The sequence below is a fragment of the Podarcis erhardii genome (assembly GCF_964252035.2).
Source record: "Podarcis erhardii genome assembly, chromosome: Z".
Taxonomy (NCBI): Eukaryota; Metazoa; Chordata; class Lepidosauria; order Squamata; family Lacertidae; genus Podarcis; species Podarcis erhardii.
Window position 1 is genome coordinate 23,645,778 of NC_138504.1, and position 18,104 is coordinate 23,663,881.

An 18,104-nucleotide genomic window follows, 5' to 3' on the forward strand; every position below is an offset into this window, starting at 1 on the left:
GACAAAAAATGCATTTTGTAGATATAATATGTATGAAAAGTCAACCCTGCTTTATTTCTGCTGCATAATATTATAAATTTTAATGCATAAGTATTTTTACAGAGTTGTATGCATTGCACTGTAGGAAATTTGTATATGTGCACAATATTATATGTATAATAATGCATATCATAGGCAAGAATTGTTCCTATTTTAAGCAGATCCAGTTTAAAAAAATTGAACTAGTGTTTTAAAGTTAAGAAGTGAAATGGAAACAAGGAAAAAAGCAACCTGTGCTACAAGCTTAACATTGAGATTTTGAGCAAGTTCCTTCCCCAAGATATATTTTATCTTACTCGGGCAGACTATGCTTACTGCAAATCATAGCTCATTGCCAAGCCCAAACTGCGTTTCAAGATTGCTTAAGACTGTGTATAGTTGTAAAATAATGACAATAGTATGGTATAATATACTTGGGAAGAAGAATGATCATGCTTAGTAGTCTTTGATTTCTCTATCTTAAAATTTAAAAAATCAGTTTGGTGTAGTGCTTAGGATGTTGAACTATGACCTGAGAGACCAGGGTTCAAATCCCCACTCAGCCATGAAGCTCAGTGGTTGACCTAAGGCCGGTCACTCCCTCTCAGTCTAACCTACCTCTCAGATTGCTGTGAGGATAAAATGGAGAGGAGGAAAAATACATATGCCTTCTTCAGCTTCTTTAAAGAAAGGTGGGATACAAATGCAATAAATCAAATCAAATGAACGTGAATATGAACATGAAAATTCCTATACAGTGGTACCTCGGACCACTAAGAACTTAATTCGTTCCAGAGGTCTGTTCTTAACCTGAAACTGTTCTTAACCTGAAGCACCACTTTAGCTAATGGGGCCTCCTGCTGCTGCCGCGCCGCCGGAGCACGATTTCTGTTCTCATCCTGAAACAAAGTTCTTAACCTGAGATAATATTTCTGGGTTAGCAGAGTCTGTAACCTGAAGCGTATGTAACCTGAAGCGTATGTAACCCGAGGTACTACTGTATACAGAAGACAATTCTGTGCATCTCAAAAATATGAATACCAACAAGGAAGACAAAGAATCAAGGGGATGTAAGGGGCCTTGCAAGAAATTCAGCATGGGAGCATTCCCAACAGATGGCTGTCCAATGGGAAACCTCCATTGAGGGGTAGCCTTCCCCAAGTATTGTATTTCAAGGATACAAATATCTTAACTAAAACCCATCTCAACCTGTTAAGTTCACTTGTTCAGTACAAATGTTCAATTGGTGATCACATAAAAAATGTTATAATTACTTAAGAAATTAATTACTGTCGCTGCAGTGTTCAGGGACTTTGAGTATTCCCCAAACTAAGTAATGTGAATGCAAAAGGGAATCCAATCTAATTGCAAAGTCAAAACTGTTAAGATGTCAGGGCAACCATTCTATATGCATCTGTTAATTTCCTATCTGCATTGCAAACATCAATTAATTAACACCAACCCTTGCGAGCATGCTCCAATTTTTGGCTTCAGTACTCAAACCACTTCCACTGAAGCAGGTCCACCAGTTTAAGAGAGTTTCATCTTCAGCCAAAGTGTGCTAAAGGCTCAGTGTAAAAGCAAGTTAATGCAAATATCTAACACAATGCTGCAACCCAAATGTTCTGGGTGGGGTGGAAGTCTCCTTCCACTAAGCCCAAACAACTCTGCCATTCCCCACTTGTAGAATCACCACCCATCCAGGGTGGAGTTCCTAGTTTCACCCGCTGAAAGTGCAGATGGGTTGAAGTACCACCAAGGAGATTCCAAATGGCAGCATCCTATGGAAAGTCCGCAAATGAGACATTCATTGGTAGGGAGGTGCTGAGCTAGCTCAGGTTCCACTGGATCCCAGGCCTGACCCATTGCCATAGCTTGATGGCACTGATCCTGATAGGGCCCTGATCACTCTGTCAGCTTCAGTATGGAATAGGCTTTTGCCTCCCTCCCTCCCCTTTTACCCCAGCTGGCATGAGTGGCACGGCTTCAGATGCAGTATTTGCTATGCCACACCTGCTGCTGCTCAACTAAGGTTATGTTTGTTGTGTTAGTCTGGTTTTCCCAAAAAGACCTATTGAGCCTATTATGCTTCATATTACAACATTTTTTTACAGCAAAATCTACCAGTAATTTTTTTATTTTATTTTAATGATGGGTTCAAGGTTCATTTAAGTTAGTGGGGAAGAAGTGAAATTCCTATAATTATTAAATAATTTGATTTTGCTTCCTCAATTTACTTCCTTGCAATTTCAGTAACTTGATTGCTCAAATTATCTTGTTATGTTGAAGTTTGCTAGCAAATAGTAGGAACAGAATTAAAATTTGGATGGTGAAAAAAAAGGTGTTGCTTTTGGGGGGCAGCCAAGTTATCTTTAAAGCATAAGCAAATATGTGAAGTAATTCGTCAACAAAACATGGGGAGGGGGGTGTTTCCTGCTGGCTTTGAAGTTCATTCTTCATAGGGCAAAATTGTCCCAGAAACCCTAGTGAAGGATTTGCTTTATCAGCTCTGCAACTTTTACAGATCAATGATCATTTTATTAGTTATATAATATAGACTGCTTTCTTGTAGAGAAGAATTCCCCATCATATATACTTTGCTCTTAATTGATTCTTGCAGCACTGCAACCAAAAGCTAAACGGATAACTTTTACTACATCCCTTGTCTGAAGGAGAGAGGCTGGGTATTAGAGAAACATTATCTACTTGGTGTCTCAACACTGCAGGAACCATGTGTCCGCAGCAGCAATAGTAGTTTATGTTCCAAAAATAAATAACTGGCACCAGCAATGGTGCATTCTGGGCCAGAATGACAGTTTTACCCCCCCCTGGTGGCAATGGCAAGATTCCAAGGGTTCCAGGCACTCACCCAGGGTCTGTGTTTCCTTTTGGAAATGTGGCACAGCCGAGACTGTGGTGTCTTTATGATATATGGTTCATGTGCACATATATACAACCTGAACATATGATGGAGGTGTTCACAGTACAGTGGTACCTCAGGTTACATACGCTTCAGGTTATAGACTCCGCTAACCCAGAAATAGTGCTTCAGGTTAAGAACTTTGCTTCAGGATGAGACCAGAAATCGTGCTCCGGCGGCGCGGCGGCAGCAGGAGGCCCCATTAGCTAAAGTGGTGCTTCAGGTTAAGAACAGTTTCAGGTTAAGAACAGACCTCTGGAATGAATTAAGTACTTAACCCGAGGTACCACTGTATCAGCATTCCAATAGGGTCTTGCTTCCCCCATAGGGGAAGAGATCAAGCAGAGATCCAACATCATGCTCTGCCTCTTCCTCTCTAGTGCGAATCACAGCTCTCACCTTTGTTGTCCTAATAGCCTCTGTTGTCCTAATGGTCCTAAAGGAAACTAACCTGGTTTAATTAGCTGTTAACACATGCTGATTCCAGAGGATTTAGAAGTGTCTAGATCACAACCTAGTACACAGGATCTTGTTGTCATTTCACACAGTGTCAGGGACTGGTGGGGGTCGCCGCCCCATTCCCGAACCTTTCCCGAGAAGAGGGGGACAGTATAGATTTACAACAGTGATTTGCAGAAGGTCATAGTTCCGAGGCTGCAGAGGGGAGAAGCTGAGAAGAAGCAGCAGGTAGAAGATGCACCAGGGGAGAGACAGCTGACAGACTCAGTGTCTTTAGAAAGCATTTCTGACACCCCCTCTCCCAGGACAAGGCAGGCATTGAGAGTAGTAGAACACAAAGCTCAGAGGCAGAAAGCACAGATCATCCGATGCAGGGATGACGTATAATAGGAGAGACGGAGGGGTGGCACTTTACTCGGAGCAACGCCATTATCTAAGAGAGATGGCATTTCGACGTTCTCTCTCTGTGAATATTGAATAAAAGGCTTGGTAAGAAATCTTCTTGTTTATCTTCTTCTTGGCTGACAATGTGGGAGGGATCTGATTCCCTGAAGGCCGACACACAGGAGGCTAGGCTAGCTTAGCTTTTTGACACCCCAAGCCTTAATTAAATTATAGCACCTACTGGATCAGGAATTTAAGGGAGTCTAGCACCCGCATACTCCTAACAGTAGTACTGTACTAATGTTAACATCAAAGTTTGTAGCAGAAAACAAAATCTGAGTCAGAGTTCATCATTCAGTGGGGCATTGAGATATACTCACCCTACACCATAACAGGATGGGGCTGGACTCTGGCTGAGTGGTATAGCACCTTATTTGTATGTAAAGGGGGCCCAGTTTCAATCTGTGGATTTTCCAGTCTCTTTATTATCTCCTGCATTTACAGTCTGCCTGTCAGGGTTGCTCCTCTCAAGGTGGCTCCCAACATACGAAACAAATCTATAACATTACAAATCATCAAATAATAGATGCATCATCTAAAACAGGACAATACATCTACAAATCAACACAGCAGAAGCTGAAAGCCGTACCAATAGACAAAAACTGATAGAAGTATCTAAAATAGCACATCCAGAGATCCATCAGCAGAAAAGCACCAGCATAAATGCCAATTAAAAACACTTTGGAATACTACTGAAAGTCATTAGCGGAAGGGCTGATGTAGTGGGTGGGGAGTTCCACAGGCACAGGGTGTCAGGGTGAGTGTCAGGAGCAGGCCAGCACAATGTGTCAGTGAAGGTAACTTTATTCAAAGAAACAAAACAGCTCAGGCCTGCTGAGCAAAGGAGCTCCTCCCAGCAGATTTTGCCCCAATGAGGGACTTGCGAGGACTGAAGGTCCTTCTCCCCTGGGTCCTTCACAAGTAATCTGAGATGGCGGGGTGGGGGAAGGAAAGCTGATCACAGCAGGAGGGGGAAGACCCCCTGGCTTCTTCAGCAGCCTGCCTAATCTCTGCCTCTTAGTCTCACTCTGCTTCTGCCTCTGCCTCAGACTGCTCTCTGCCTCAGACTCTTCATGCTCACTAAACTATGTTACAACTTCTGACACCTCCTCCTACCAGTTTTCTCCCTCTGACCACTCATTGTCATCTCACCACCAATCCCCTGGCTCTCAGCCTTCTTCCCCTGCATTCAGCCAGTCCATGACAGATGCTCAGTAAGGTGTGGTGTACTGGTTAGGGTGTTGGAAGAGAACCTCACTCACCCATGAAATGGACTGGGAGGACTTGGGATAATGACTAGGGTTGTATTCAACAAACCTTTACTCAGAGTAGCCTCATTGGCATTAATGGTCCTTCTTTAGTCATGGCCATTAATTCCAATAGGACTGCTCTGAGTAAACATCAGTTGTATACAACCCACTGCCTCTCTTAGCTTCATCTAGAGATAAAATGGGGAAGATGAGAATCCTATATACCACCTTGAGTTCCTTACAGGAATAAAGTAAATGATTGGTTGCACTATTGCCAAATTAATGAAATGTTTAAAGAGGACATAAAGAAGAAGGGATTAGGTTATACTAAGTTGAAATTTGAAATGGAAATTTTAAATAATAATTTTAAAACATTGTCTAAAATGTATAAATTGCTTTTGGAATGACATTTGAAAGATGAAGAGTCGGTTATGATACATTGGGTCAAAGATTTTGGTTATAATATACAGTTAAAAGACTGGGAGAAATTGTGGAAAGAAGGAATAAAATTTACTGTATGCAATACCTTGAAAGAAAATATGATAAAAATGATGTACAGATGGTATATTACACCAGTGAAATTAGCTAAAATGTATAAAATAAGTAACAAATGTTGGAAATGTAAGGAAAAAGAAGGTACGTTTTATCATCTGTGGTGGGAATGTAAAAAGGTGAAAGGTTTCTGGGAAATGATTTACAACGAGATGAAAAAGATGTTGAAATATACATTTATAAAAAAGCCAGAAGCATTTTTACTTGGGATTGTAGGTATGGACATTAATAGGCAAGATAAAAAACTGTTTTATATGCGACAACGGCAGCAAGAGTGTTATTGGCACAGAAATGGAAGCAGGAAGAATTGCCGATGAAAGACGAATGGCAGGTGAAATTAATGGACTACGCAGAATTGGATAAAATGACAGGAAGAATTCGAAACTAGCAGGACCAGAAATTCTTGAAGGATTGGAGTAAATTTGCGGGTTATTTGAAAAACAATTGTAATCAGCTGACTATGCTTGTAGGACTACAAGAAGTTTTGTAAGGAGAACTATATGAATATTACAGGAAAAATTTAGGAGAATGCACTTTAAAGTATGGATTATTAAAAGTAATTGTTAAGACTAGGAAATGCAAGGCTAAGAGAGGAAGGTCGAAAATCACTAGACATGGTTGATGGAAGTCTTAGGCTTATAGCCAAAATGTAGTATAAGATGAGAGATGTTATTTGGAAAATATATGTAAAAACCAATTAAAATATTATTATTTTTTAAAAAGAGTTCCTTATAGGAAAGTTGGGATATAAATGTTTTAATAATGACAGCTGCTTCCACCATGGGGAAATTAAGAGTTAAAATATGACTTTCTGTTGGAATTTGCTCATAAATAAAGCAATATAATAAACTAAAGAACTGATAAGTCTGAAAAGAGGGACATCCAAAGAGAACCACCATTACAGTTGCTATTTTTTAAAATCCAGCTTAGGTAATTGAATCTATTTTTTTTATGAATTCCCAGTGGCTCCTTTTATTGATTCCTCTCTATGAATAACTGAATAATAACTTTTTTTTCTGGTGCTTAAATTGCTGTAGAATTTGTACCCTACGCAGACACACCTAAACAGCAATTCCAATAATTGCTTTTTTGCCAATGATCATACAATTTGCGTATTTATGCTGAGTTTTAATAAATCAGGAGGAAAACAGTTGGCAATTAATACATAGATGGCACAGGAGATTTTTTTTAAAGAACTACATTCTATTCATATTATGACAAAACCACATCCAAATATATAGTTATCTTTGTCAAAGTCCCAAAATTCACAAAAAGCAAATGCATGAGGTGCATTAGTAATTTGAACTTTGCTGTAACTGTATAGCAAATTTAAAATATCATAACAGGGATTTATAGTGTTAAGCAAGGATAGCCAATGCGAGCACTTGAATTGATGTTGGACTACAACTCACAGAATCCCCAGTCAGGAATGACAGGTGTTGTAGGACAGCAGCAGCTGGAGGGGACTGCATTGGCTACCCCTGCTGAAAAGCACTCAGGATTTTGTGGTGGTGATGAAGGCTCTAGCCAGTGGTGACTGGTGCTTACTGGGGTGGACCAACAAGTGAAGACAAAGCCAACAACAAGTGGAACAAACTAGTTATTCTCTTGTCCCTATCCTCTTCCCTGATCAGTTCTACAAAAGCAACTCAGAGACTAAGGATGAGGAAGCTGACAGACAGTGGCAACCTCTGGACAGGTTGTAAGTAAGAAGGCAGACAGGTAGGGGCAGGCTGAGGTTGTTGGGGAGACAACTGTCAATGTCTCTTGCAATAACTGGATGAAGTGTTACGATATTATAAATGAGTTCCTTCACATTAAGAGAGGAATTGAAGCCAGTGTTACCAGAACTACTTATTACAGCCATTTTGGACTGCCTCATATACTAGAAATTACTTACTTAAGAAATACTATGGAGAAGATGAATGGATGAATTGGTCAATATATGGTCCATGCCGCTTTCCCATGTGTTCATTCATAAATTTGTTTGGTTCTGTTCTTTTCCAGCGTTAATGTGATTTTAAATAAATGCTTATTTTTTTAAAAAAAAAATTCTGCATCAAAAGTATTTACATACATATTTTGGAGTGGGTTCCCCCACCCTTTTAAGTACGTTTGGATATTTATGTATGTATGTATGTATGTATGTATGTATGTATGTATTGCACTAAGAACTGTGTCACAAGATCTGGAGCAGTATAAAATCTGACAGACAGCTATGTTTCAATGCTCACATTAGCCTAGCAGGCAGGGGATCAGGTCAGTTCATATCACGATTCACAAATACTGAATTCCTCAAGCTTCCCTACTAAGAACTACAGGCCAACAGCACTCTATGTATTGTTAGAAGTGACATTTTACTCTGACACGAACCCATTGTTATAATTACGACCTATTGCTGAATGGCTTGTTTTGCCTAGGGTATGTCAACATGAGAGCAAGGCATAAAAGGAAATAAGATGAGTACACATTTTTAATTTTTTTTTTTTTTTTTTGCAGGGCTGGGCTGACATTGGGAGTGGGGGCTTTAGGAGCCAGACTTCTCATCTGTTTCCCTTTCTTTGCTGCTGTTACCTGCAGTGACTTCAGTGCTCATTGTGGTGTGCAGAGCCTCCATTTCTGCCTCTAGAATAACAATCTGTACATTGGGAGTTGCTTTATGCCAGGTCAAACCATAGGTCACTTTTGGCTCAGTATTGTCTACATTGGCTAGCACTGGCTCTGCCACTGCCAGCTCAATGGTCCATCTAGTTCAGTACTGTTTACACTGACTGACAGCATCTCTCTAGGATTTCAGGCAGGGAGTGCCTCCCATCTCTAACTGGAGACGCCGGGGATTGAACCTGGGACCTTCTAAGCAAAAAGCAGATGCTCTGCCACAGTATCATAGCCCATCTGGGAGCTGCAGTTTGTTAAAGGTGCTGAAAGTTGTTTTCCTGTCCCAGAGCTACAATTCCTAGAGTTCCCTGAGAAGACTGATTGATTATTAAACCACTCTGAGGTCTCCTCTTAGCATGCTTAATGAATGAGAGCTCCTACGATTCATTGAGGAACATCAAGACTGTTTAAACTGGTAACATACTGCTTTAAACGTATGGTGTTAATGTGGCCCAGGTGGTGCTGGGCAGAGAGATATTTGGTAAGAGAGCCACTGCTGGTTGGTACAGTGGTACCTCAGGTTACAAACTCCTCTAACCTGGAAGTAGTACCTTGGGTTGAGGACTTTGCCCCAGGATGAGAATGGAAATCGCATGGTGGCAGTGGGAGGCCCCATTAGCGAAAGCACACCTCAGGTTAAGAACGGTTTCAGGTTAAGAACAGACCTCAGGAATTAATTAAGTTCGTAACCCGAGGTACCACTGTATAAGCAATGCTGCATTTAGGATCAGTATAGGACCAAGGATCTGACTCTTGTGTTCTTAAATGTGACATTGATGGATGCATTTGTTTATTCATGTGTCTATCCCATTCACATGTAATGCCTAGGCAAGAAAGAGGGCAATCTTCTTCCTTGAAGAAAAAGGGAAAGGTGATTGGAACTGAACCCTCCGCTTCATCTAAACATGTCTTTCATCCCAGATAGAGAAGGATAGATCTGTGCATAAATCATTTCTCTTATTCCTGGATTGATAATGTTTCTATTTTTCCAAAAACAATACAAAACAAAAAACCTGCCCGAAAACAGAATCATAGAATCTTTGAGTTGGAATGGACCCCAACAGTCATCTAGTCCAACCCCCTGCAATGCAGGAATCTCAGCTAAAGCATCCATGACAGATGGCCATCCGACTTCTGCTCAGAAAGCTCCAAGGAGGGAGAGTCCACCACCTCTTGTGGGAATCCGTTCCACTGCTGAACAACTCTTATTCTTAGAAAGTTTTTCCGTATGTTTAGTCGGACTCTTTCTTGCAACTTGAAGTCATTGGTTCAAGTCCTACCCTCCAGAGCAGGAGAAAACAAGCATGCTTCCTCCTCCATGTGACAGCCCTTAAGATATTTGAAGATGGCCATCATATCTCCTCTCAGTCTCTTCTTTTCCAGGCTAAACATACCCAGCTCCTCTAACCGCTCCTCATAAGGCTTGGTTTCCAGACTCATGATCATCTTGGTTGCTCTCCTCTGCACACATTGCAGCTTGTCAACATCCTTCTTAAATTGTGGTGCCCAGAATTGGACACAGTATTCTAAGTGTGGTCTGACTAAGGCAGAATAGAATGGTACTATGAATTAATTAGGGAAGTGGGTGGCGCTGTGGTCTAAACCGCAGAGCCTAGGGCTTGCCGATCAGAAGGTCAGCAATTCGAATCCCCGCAACAAGGTGAGCTCCCGTTGCTTGGTCCCTGCTCCTGCCAACCTAGTAGTTCGAAAGCACGTCAAAGTGGAAGTAGATAAATAGGTACCGCTCTGGTGGGAAGGTAAACAGTGTTTCTGTGCGTTGCTCTGGTTCACCAGAAGTGGCTTAGTCATGCTGGCCACATGACCCAGAAGCTGTACGCTAGCTCCCTTGGCCAGTAAAGCGAGATGAGCTCCGCAACCCCAGAGTTGGCCACGACTAGACCTAATGGTCAGGGGTCCCTTTACCTTTATGAATTAACTAAAAAGTATTTAAATGTGTAGATCACTTTCATCCAAGTCCAGGTCACTTTTAGTATCATGGCAGAAGGTAGTGAGGGCCTATTCTTCCTTCCTTTGTACTGTGTCTTTCAGGTTCTAAGTCAAATATTATCACACATCTCTCTCTCTCTCTCTCTCTGTATATATTATGTACAGATTGTTATTCTACAGGCAGAAAAAGCTCAACAACTTGGGGGGTGTTTTTACACCTACCTTCATCTGAAGATGAAGTAGTTGCTTGGGAGAGCTCAGTCAACAAAGCATGAGACTCTTAATTCCAGGGTTGTGGGTTTGAGCCCCACCTTAAGGAAAATATTCCTGCATTACAAGGGGTTGGACTGGATGACTCTCAGGGCTCTTCCAACTCTGTGATTCTGTGATCACAGGGTGGTTCCCAAGATAAAAATACAAAACAAAAACACAAAACAAAATAATAATAAAAACAAAACAAAACAATAACACCCCTCCCACAGACATATCATGTTAATGGTGTGCCTTCTCCGCTGGCTGCCTATTAGCTATTGACCCAGTTTTAAGGTCCTGCTACTTACATAGAAAACCCAAAATAACTCTTGACTAGGTTACCTGAAAAACTGTCTTCTGCTATCTGGTAAGGCCACTACAATCAGCTGATGGAACCTAATTAGTTTTGCCAAGGCTTGATCATTATCAGCTTGTGGTAACATAGAGAAGGGATCTTTCACTGATGGCAGCTAGTCTTGTTGAACACCCTCCCTACTGGAAAATGAGAGGCCCTATCTAAGTTGGCATTTGGCTGGCTCCTATAGACCTGTTTAGGCAAGAATTCCCCTGAACTTCTGGTTTTATTGTTTTAACTCCCCCCCACACCTGTTTAATTCTTATGTCTTTTAACTGTCTGTCTTTTAATTAAGGATGTTTTATATGATCTCAGTGCTATAAAAAGGGGTGTCAAAACTCACCATGAACTTCTCCCTTGCTCTCTTAGAATGGCAATGGTATCCACCTGAGAGGTGCTAGAACTGCGTTCTGGCTGAAAAAAAGCCCTGATTGATCTTGTAAGTTGTAAACTGCTTAGGAGCCATTTTGGCACGTAATCAATATCTGAGGAGGATGATATGTGCAGCCCACATCAGTGATGGACCCTGGCATCAGTGATGGACCCTGAAGCAGCACTGTGGCATCAACAGAGGACGAGGGAAGCTGTGTGCTGCTGGTGGTGTGACAGATCTCAGGTGACTGCTTTAGCCATTTAACAGAGAACTTCAAGAGGAAAACCATTTTGGTGCCCATTTAGGAATAAATGAATAGTGTGAATCTCAAGGGAATGTTGGGGGACTGCCAAGTCTGGATGTTATTTTGATGCCTGATATGAAAACCACCAACTCAGCCTAGCTTTGCGTGCTGGAGTTCTAACTGAGATAGTAACCAAGGTTTTCAATGCCTTCATCAAGGCAAGGGGAGAGGGAGAGTGAAGGATTTGAAATATGAGACTGGAGGAAGCAACAGATGCACATCTGTTTGCTTACCTGCTTTGTTATTAAGAAGATCGGATTTTATCAGAGAAGGGAAATTAATGAATGAATTAAATCAGCATAACTATTGACTTTTGATCTATCCTTGTATTTGACCTTTTGATCCTGCTTGTTTTATACAAGAAGAAAATGTTTTAAAATAAAAGGCTAAAGTAAAGAGAACAGACCCCATTCTTCTTTTCCTGGGCAATGCTATTTATTTCTCTTCTACTCACTTGTGATTATAGCTTCCCGACTAGTGAAACTGGTAGCTGTTAATGCTGCATACTCCCCAACTTCTAGGAAAAGGTTGTCACTCAGGTAGGAGGTCTTGGCCTTCACACTGGCCCTGTGGATGTACAAATGTGCTTGCCTCCATCATGTGTCATTTGGCCTTAGATCAACACAACATGATTAAATCAAGGAATGCAATTTAAAGTTAAATGTTCACTAGCTCAGATGTTCATCAGAGTTTTATGTCTTTGGTCTATCATTCAGTCTGTATCTATGCAGTCCATGTTCCCGTTCTTAAGCAAGCTTAGTTTAAAAGGAAGAACATTTGAGTTCTTAGGCACAGTTAGTTAAGGAAATTTTACTTTCCCATCTCTCTGTATCTTGATTCCAGGTCCAGTCAGGTGAAGCAGCAGAAACCTTCCTTTCCATTCCAATACCCATGCCTAATCTCTCCTCAGCAGGGACTTTAATTTTAAATTTGGTATAAGAACTAGTTCAAGATTACAGGAAACTGTATATTCAGTTAGGCTGAATGTGTAAAGTAAAATGGAATTTACAATGTGGTCTTACTTTTCCCTTAAGCACAATTATGAGACCAATGAACCAGCATTTTCATAGAAGGCTTCAAGTGTGTGCTTATTGATTTATTTCAAGGATGTATATGCCACATTTCAAAACAAATGTTTTTTCAAGGCCTTTTATAGTCAGTATCATAAAAACCCTTTAAAACAGTATCTGTAAATATTCTCCACTAGCTGAGGACTGAAGTTCAGTGGTAGACCATCTGCTTTGTGTACAGAAAATCCCAGGTTCAATCCCCAACAGCTCCAGCTAGGGCTAGGAGAGGCACCTGTCTGAAACGCTGGAGAGCTTCTGGCAAACAGTGTAGGCAGGACCGAGCTAAATGGACCAATGGCCTGATCTGGTATAAGGCAGCTTCCAAGATTCCTATGCAACCATCTTTAAAGGAGTATATTTAATAAACATATCATGCTTAGGTATGCTTCCTTGCCAGGCTTGGATCTCTATTGCCTGCTTAATCTCTATTGGCATAGTGTTCCACAATACTAGCCCAATGAAACTTAAGGCTTTATTTCTTGGTGTTATCAAATGAGTCTTGCCAACTTGGGTAACACCAGTGGTGCTTCTGCAGATGATCTCAGTGATCGAGCTGGGATATAAGGGCTGAGGCAATCTCTGAGCTACCCTGGACCTAAGTTGTACAAAGCTTTGTAATTAATATAAGGACCTTGAGCCTGACTCGGTGGAAGATGGGAAGCCATTACACCTGTTTTAATCAAGTTGTCACATGTTTTCAGCCAGTCTGGCCACTGCATTCTGCTGCATCTTCCACAGAGAATTGCTCTTTTTCAGACCATCTCTGCCCATTGTTTTTGTTGTTTGGGAGAATACACTTCATTTACATTTTCTTGTATTGCAATAGTTATTTGTGTTTCCAATTCTTGCTGTTATCTCATGAGATGTTATTCCATCCAGTTTTCTGTCCTATGTAGTTGAATTATTGCCCTTTCCTCTGTGCACCTTGCTCTTGGCTTGCACTTCAGTTTTCTCTATTTCTACCTTCTTTCCTCACATCTGGACATTCCTTTACATCAGTACTGCACAATGCAACTAATTGGTTTTGACAACTATACCTGTAAGGTGAACAGCCATTCTTACCATTTGACAGATGAGTAAAACTAAGGAACAAAGATTATGCATCTTAACAAGACCACTGAGGAATTTGCTGCTGGTACCCAAACATAGTGATTCTTAACACATTAGAGCTCCTCACTGGTATCTCTCCCTTCATTACTGTGGCTTAGCAAAGGAAAGTAGGACTAACAAAGAGTGCCAAATGCACTGTGCTGCTCACAACAGCTTCCTCCAATTTTCCAATGCTCTTAGCTGTTTTGAGAAGGCTAATTAGGTCCCACCAACACCACACCAAATGGACAAAACTGCACCTTAAGAACACTCCAGGAATTCAACAGGGAAACCAACAGGGAAAAAATAGCTAACTGGAAACATTTGCTTATTATTTTGAGGCAAAAAAACTAGTAGAAAATGTAAATTGATCTTGTTGCTAATAGAGGTTAAAGCTCAGCGAACAATGGAGAAACCAAAGTATAGTCTTAATGAAGTTTAAAAACTGGTTGAATAAGGTCCAGTTTGATCTGTAAAGCATTTTTGCACTTCTGTATGAGGCTTATATTTCCCAGGAAATACAGACTCGGGGAGGGGGGGAAGTTTCTTAGCTTTCCATTTTTAGAGAAACAAATTCATCTGAGATCAGCAGTGGAACAGGATTGGGATATCATAAAGCAGGGGCTGGTGAACCTTTCTAGCCTAGCAGACCAAACTGTTATCTCCCTACTGCTAAGGGCGAACTTTGGCAGGTGGACAGAGCCACTCGTCTGTCAATCACTTTTATATTTTTATTTACTTATTAAGACACATTTATTCAAAAGTTAACACTTCAGCTTTGTCCACAGTTTGTCCTTTCTCACAGTTACACAGATTTTAAAAGCTTTACCTTTTTCCCCTTGAACTTTTTATCCACTCATGTTCACCCTTCCAAAACCTCTCAACATTCCCCACTGCATTTTGTACATTGCGGTAAACCACTCTGGGATCATGTTGACATGATGAAGGGTGGTCTACAAATTTGGTGGAACCAAAGTACAAAAGAGCAGTTTTGTTGTGAAGTTTTAACATTTTACCCTCAAAGACCCTGAAGGACAGATTAAGGGCTCATTGACACTTCCTCTTGTCCTGTGCCTCGAATATTATGTTCTGCACAACATTATGTGCTGCACAATTAGACTCCCTCGTCTCATGTAAAAATGAGAGTTCCTCATCAGCTGGCCTGCATAGCTCAGTATCTTTTGTTGAGAGCTGAAATTGGAATGGAATGAAATCTAGCTTCACGTATGTGAAGAGAAAGGAGGCTGTAAATTTGAAGGGAGTTCTTAGTCTCTGGAGAGTGAACTGGAATTAATTATTGTAGCGCACTAATTTTTATTAAAGTTAAGATCTTTTTATGTACCTTCTTCAATTCTGGAGAATTGAAGGGCCCCATATGATAAGCCCACAATTTTCTCAGGGGTGTAATGCTCAGTTGATCCTTATGCCCTCGTTTCCAGTGGCCCATTAAAAGGCCATTTGAGAAGGGGGGGGGGTGGAATAATTTTTGTCCAGAGTTTAATGGGATACATTTTCCTCTGTTGTGAACAAACTGCCCTCTGGCACAAGAACCTCAAAAATATTTGGCACAGCCCTTCTGAAACCCATCTGTTTTTGAAATTAATTTCTTGGTAATGGATACATTATATTTACATATTTGGTTTCTATTTCTCAGTATCTAATTTAGGGAGGGAATAGTCTCTTAGGTAATTCATATAAAGCTCTTGACAGAGCCTTATATTTTTTAAAAAACAGAGCAATCTAGAAGGCATGCTAGTCTGTGTTAGACCTTTAGCACTAGAAATCTTTCAGCTGAAGGTCAGCATTAAACCAACCAACCAACCAACCAACCAACCAACCAACCAACCAACCAACTTCTGTTATCAAACACTGCTGGGGATCCTGGAAAGCTGTTACTGTCATTAAACCCCTGCCCCCATTTCAACCTTTTTTCTTTCTTTCTTTTTGTAGTAGTTTGGGAGTTAAGTTCACACAACACCAAACTATTTGTACTATTTCATTGGTGGGGAATCTTTCGGTCCAGGTACCAAATGCATCTTCAACTCTTGTGATTCCCCAAAGAGATCACCTCTTCCATAGGCCTCAGCTGTCCTGCTCAAAACCCTGCTTTTGGCCTTATATTGGCTGAAATGTATCCTTGAACTGTGATAATTCCTATTCTGCACCTTCTTACACCCCTAATTCTGAGTAATGTAAAAGCCCTCATCCAATCCACCCCCCAGTAGGAAAGGCATCACAGTTGCACAAATAGAATACATTTCATTGCCTCTTCCAATATTAATGAAGGGAGCGCGAGCGCACATACACACACACTGCCTTCGAAGAAGCATAAATGTTTAGGATAGTGACAAACAGGTGTTGCCACAGTATCCAGTAGAACAGAAAAATACAAAACTGAACAGCAGTTAAGATGTCACCCAGTGTTTTAAGTGGACAAGTGCAAGGCAGCGGTTCTGGCAAAAGGAAGAAAATGAATTTTGTGCTCTTGAGTGCAGTGATAGGTCCTGATATTTAATTTATTTTCTGGATGCTTTAGAGAAAGGTCCACACATCATTATGGACAGCTCAATGCCAACATCTCAGTTTTTATACTGATGGTCAAGCAAATGGAATATCCTGTCATGTAGGCTTCATAAGGGGAATGGCAATGAGTAGACTGCTCAGTTATTTGTTTGTTTCTTTGAGGTGGCTTATTGCAGTAGATGCCAAACATTGTCTCTACATACTATCAGTGGTTCTCCATGGTTTCAAACAGTGGCTCTCCATGGTTTCATACAGGGGTCTTTCTCAGCCCTACCTGGAGATGACAAGAATGCAAAGCAGACGCTGTAATGCTGAGCTATGGGCCCCATTGCATCCTCTATTCATTTTCTGTCAGGGGCTGTCACATTCAAGGGAGCTTCCCGTTGCTGGTTTCCTCCCACAAATGAAGTTCTGGGAGTGGGAGGCTTGTTCATACCTGATGGTGTACTGTATGGTATTGTACTTTAGTGTGATTGTATTATCTCCCATGAGGAGATAAGAAGAGGGTCCTTCCTGGATCAGAACCTGAACCAAAGAAATATTACCACCTGAGCTAAAAGATAAGAAAGCATTCTCAGCCCCACCACCCTTCCACGTGCAGATGGCAGCTGGTTGGCAACTGAATATTCAATTCTGACAACAGCACAGCATCATCCAGTGCAGATGTGGGCAGCAGTCTAGTTTAGGGGGTGCATCACACACCTCTGAAACACATTATTCTCATCTCTGGCAAAGAGGAATGTGCTGGGAAAAATTAGGGAGGGGACTGCCACTGCTACTCCACCTGACCCTGGCATCATAGCCAGCCCTCAGAACATAAATCCATCTAGTCCAAAATCCCCATTTCTCCAGGTGACTAAGGCATGCTTCATACATATTTGAACTTTTAAATCTGTGATAGGGATTTATTATTATTATTATTACTCACTTTTGCAGTGAAAAAACCAGAGATAACAACATTACATGGTTTATAGGGTGGCCAGAAGCACAGGTTGCACACAATACTAGTCCTACTCAGAGTAGACTCATCAAAATTAACAGGCATGGCTAACTTAGGCCCATTAATTTCAATGGGTCTGAGTAAGACTTACGTGGACCCCCATGCTTTTGAAATCCCACTGAGCTCAGCAGGGGGTTCTACTCAGAAAATGTGCATATGATTGCAAACTTAATGGGCAATCCTATGCATGATTACTCAGAAGAAATACACATTGCATTCAGTGAAGTTTGCTCTCCAGAAAGTAAGGAATGCACACTTACCTGGGAATAATCAGCACAGAACATGGTGGGGCTTACTTCTGTGTAAACATGCATAGGCTTGTGCTGTCAAGCTGTCATCATCCATCTGTTAAGTTTGTTTTTAGCCCATATTCATAAGCTCTAGTTATAGCAGTGGTGTGTGTCTTTTGAGCACCTATGCAAATGAACCATATTTATCCCATCCCAGCTCTTCTCTATGCACTCACTCTAGCACATATAATAAGGATAATAAATACTTGAAGATGTCTATTTCTGCATTATTCATTCTGGCTCACTACAGTATCATCAAGGTATCAGTGCTTGCACTTTTATCTCCCAATGTGACTGACAGTAATTTGATTTCTTTTGTTTCTGCTGTGTCCCCCCCCATATGCTTTTCCTTGCTGTTGTCAAATCCTTTTCATATCTATCACTTCACTCTTTCCTTTCCCTTTCTTTCTGTTATGTTAGCTTTAGTCCTTGGCTACAGTTAGACCATCCGCTAAGGAAAACTCATGAAGGAGAGGTATACCTGAAGAGGCGTCTCCACCCTCATCATTAAGCCTGGACACTGAGGTCCAGCTCTGAGGGCCTTTTGGCGGTTCCCGCACTGCAAGAAGTGAGGTTGCAGGGAACCAGGCAGAGGGCCTT

At 41.1% G+C, this 18,104-nt stretch overlaps 2 long non-coding RNA genes across 3 annotated transcripts in view; one reads left to right on the forward strand and one right to left on the reverse strand.

The window, feature by feature from the left end:
* Positions 1–18,104, reverse strand: part of LOC309334112 — a 200,011-nt gene that overhangs the window by 20,945 nt on the left and 160,962 nt on the right. The gene's annotated exons all lie outside the window — the stretch shown is intronic.
* LOC309334044 overlaps positions 17,698–18,104 on the forward strand; it is an 89,010-nt gene continuing 88,603 nt past the window's right edge. Inside the window, exons 1-2 of one of the 2 annotated variants that reach the window (XR_014152787.1) lie at positions 17,698–17,764; positions 17,925–18,077. This is a non-coding gene — a long non-coding RNA (uncharacterized lncRNA). Of the gene's footprint in view, positions 17,765–17,924; positions 18,078–18,104 lie in introns of those variants that run through there. The other variant, XR_014152788.1, reaches the window with a different exon arrangement.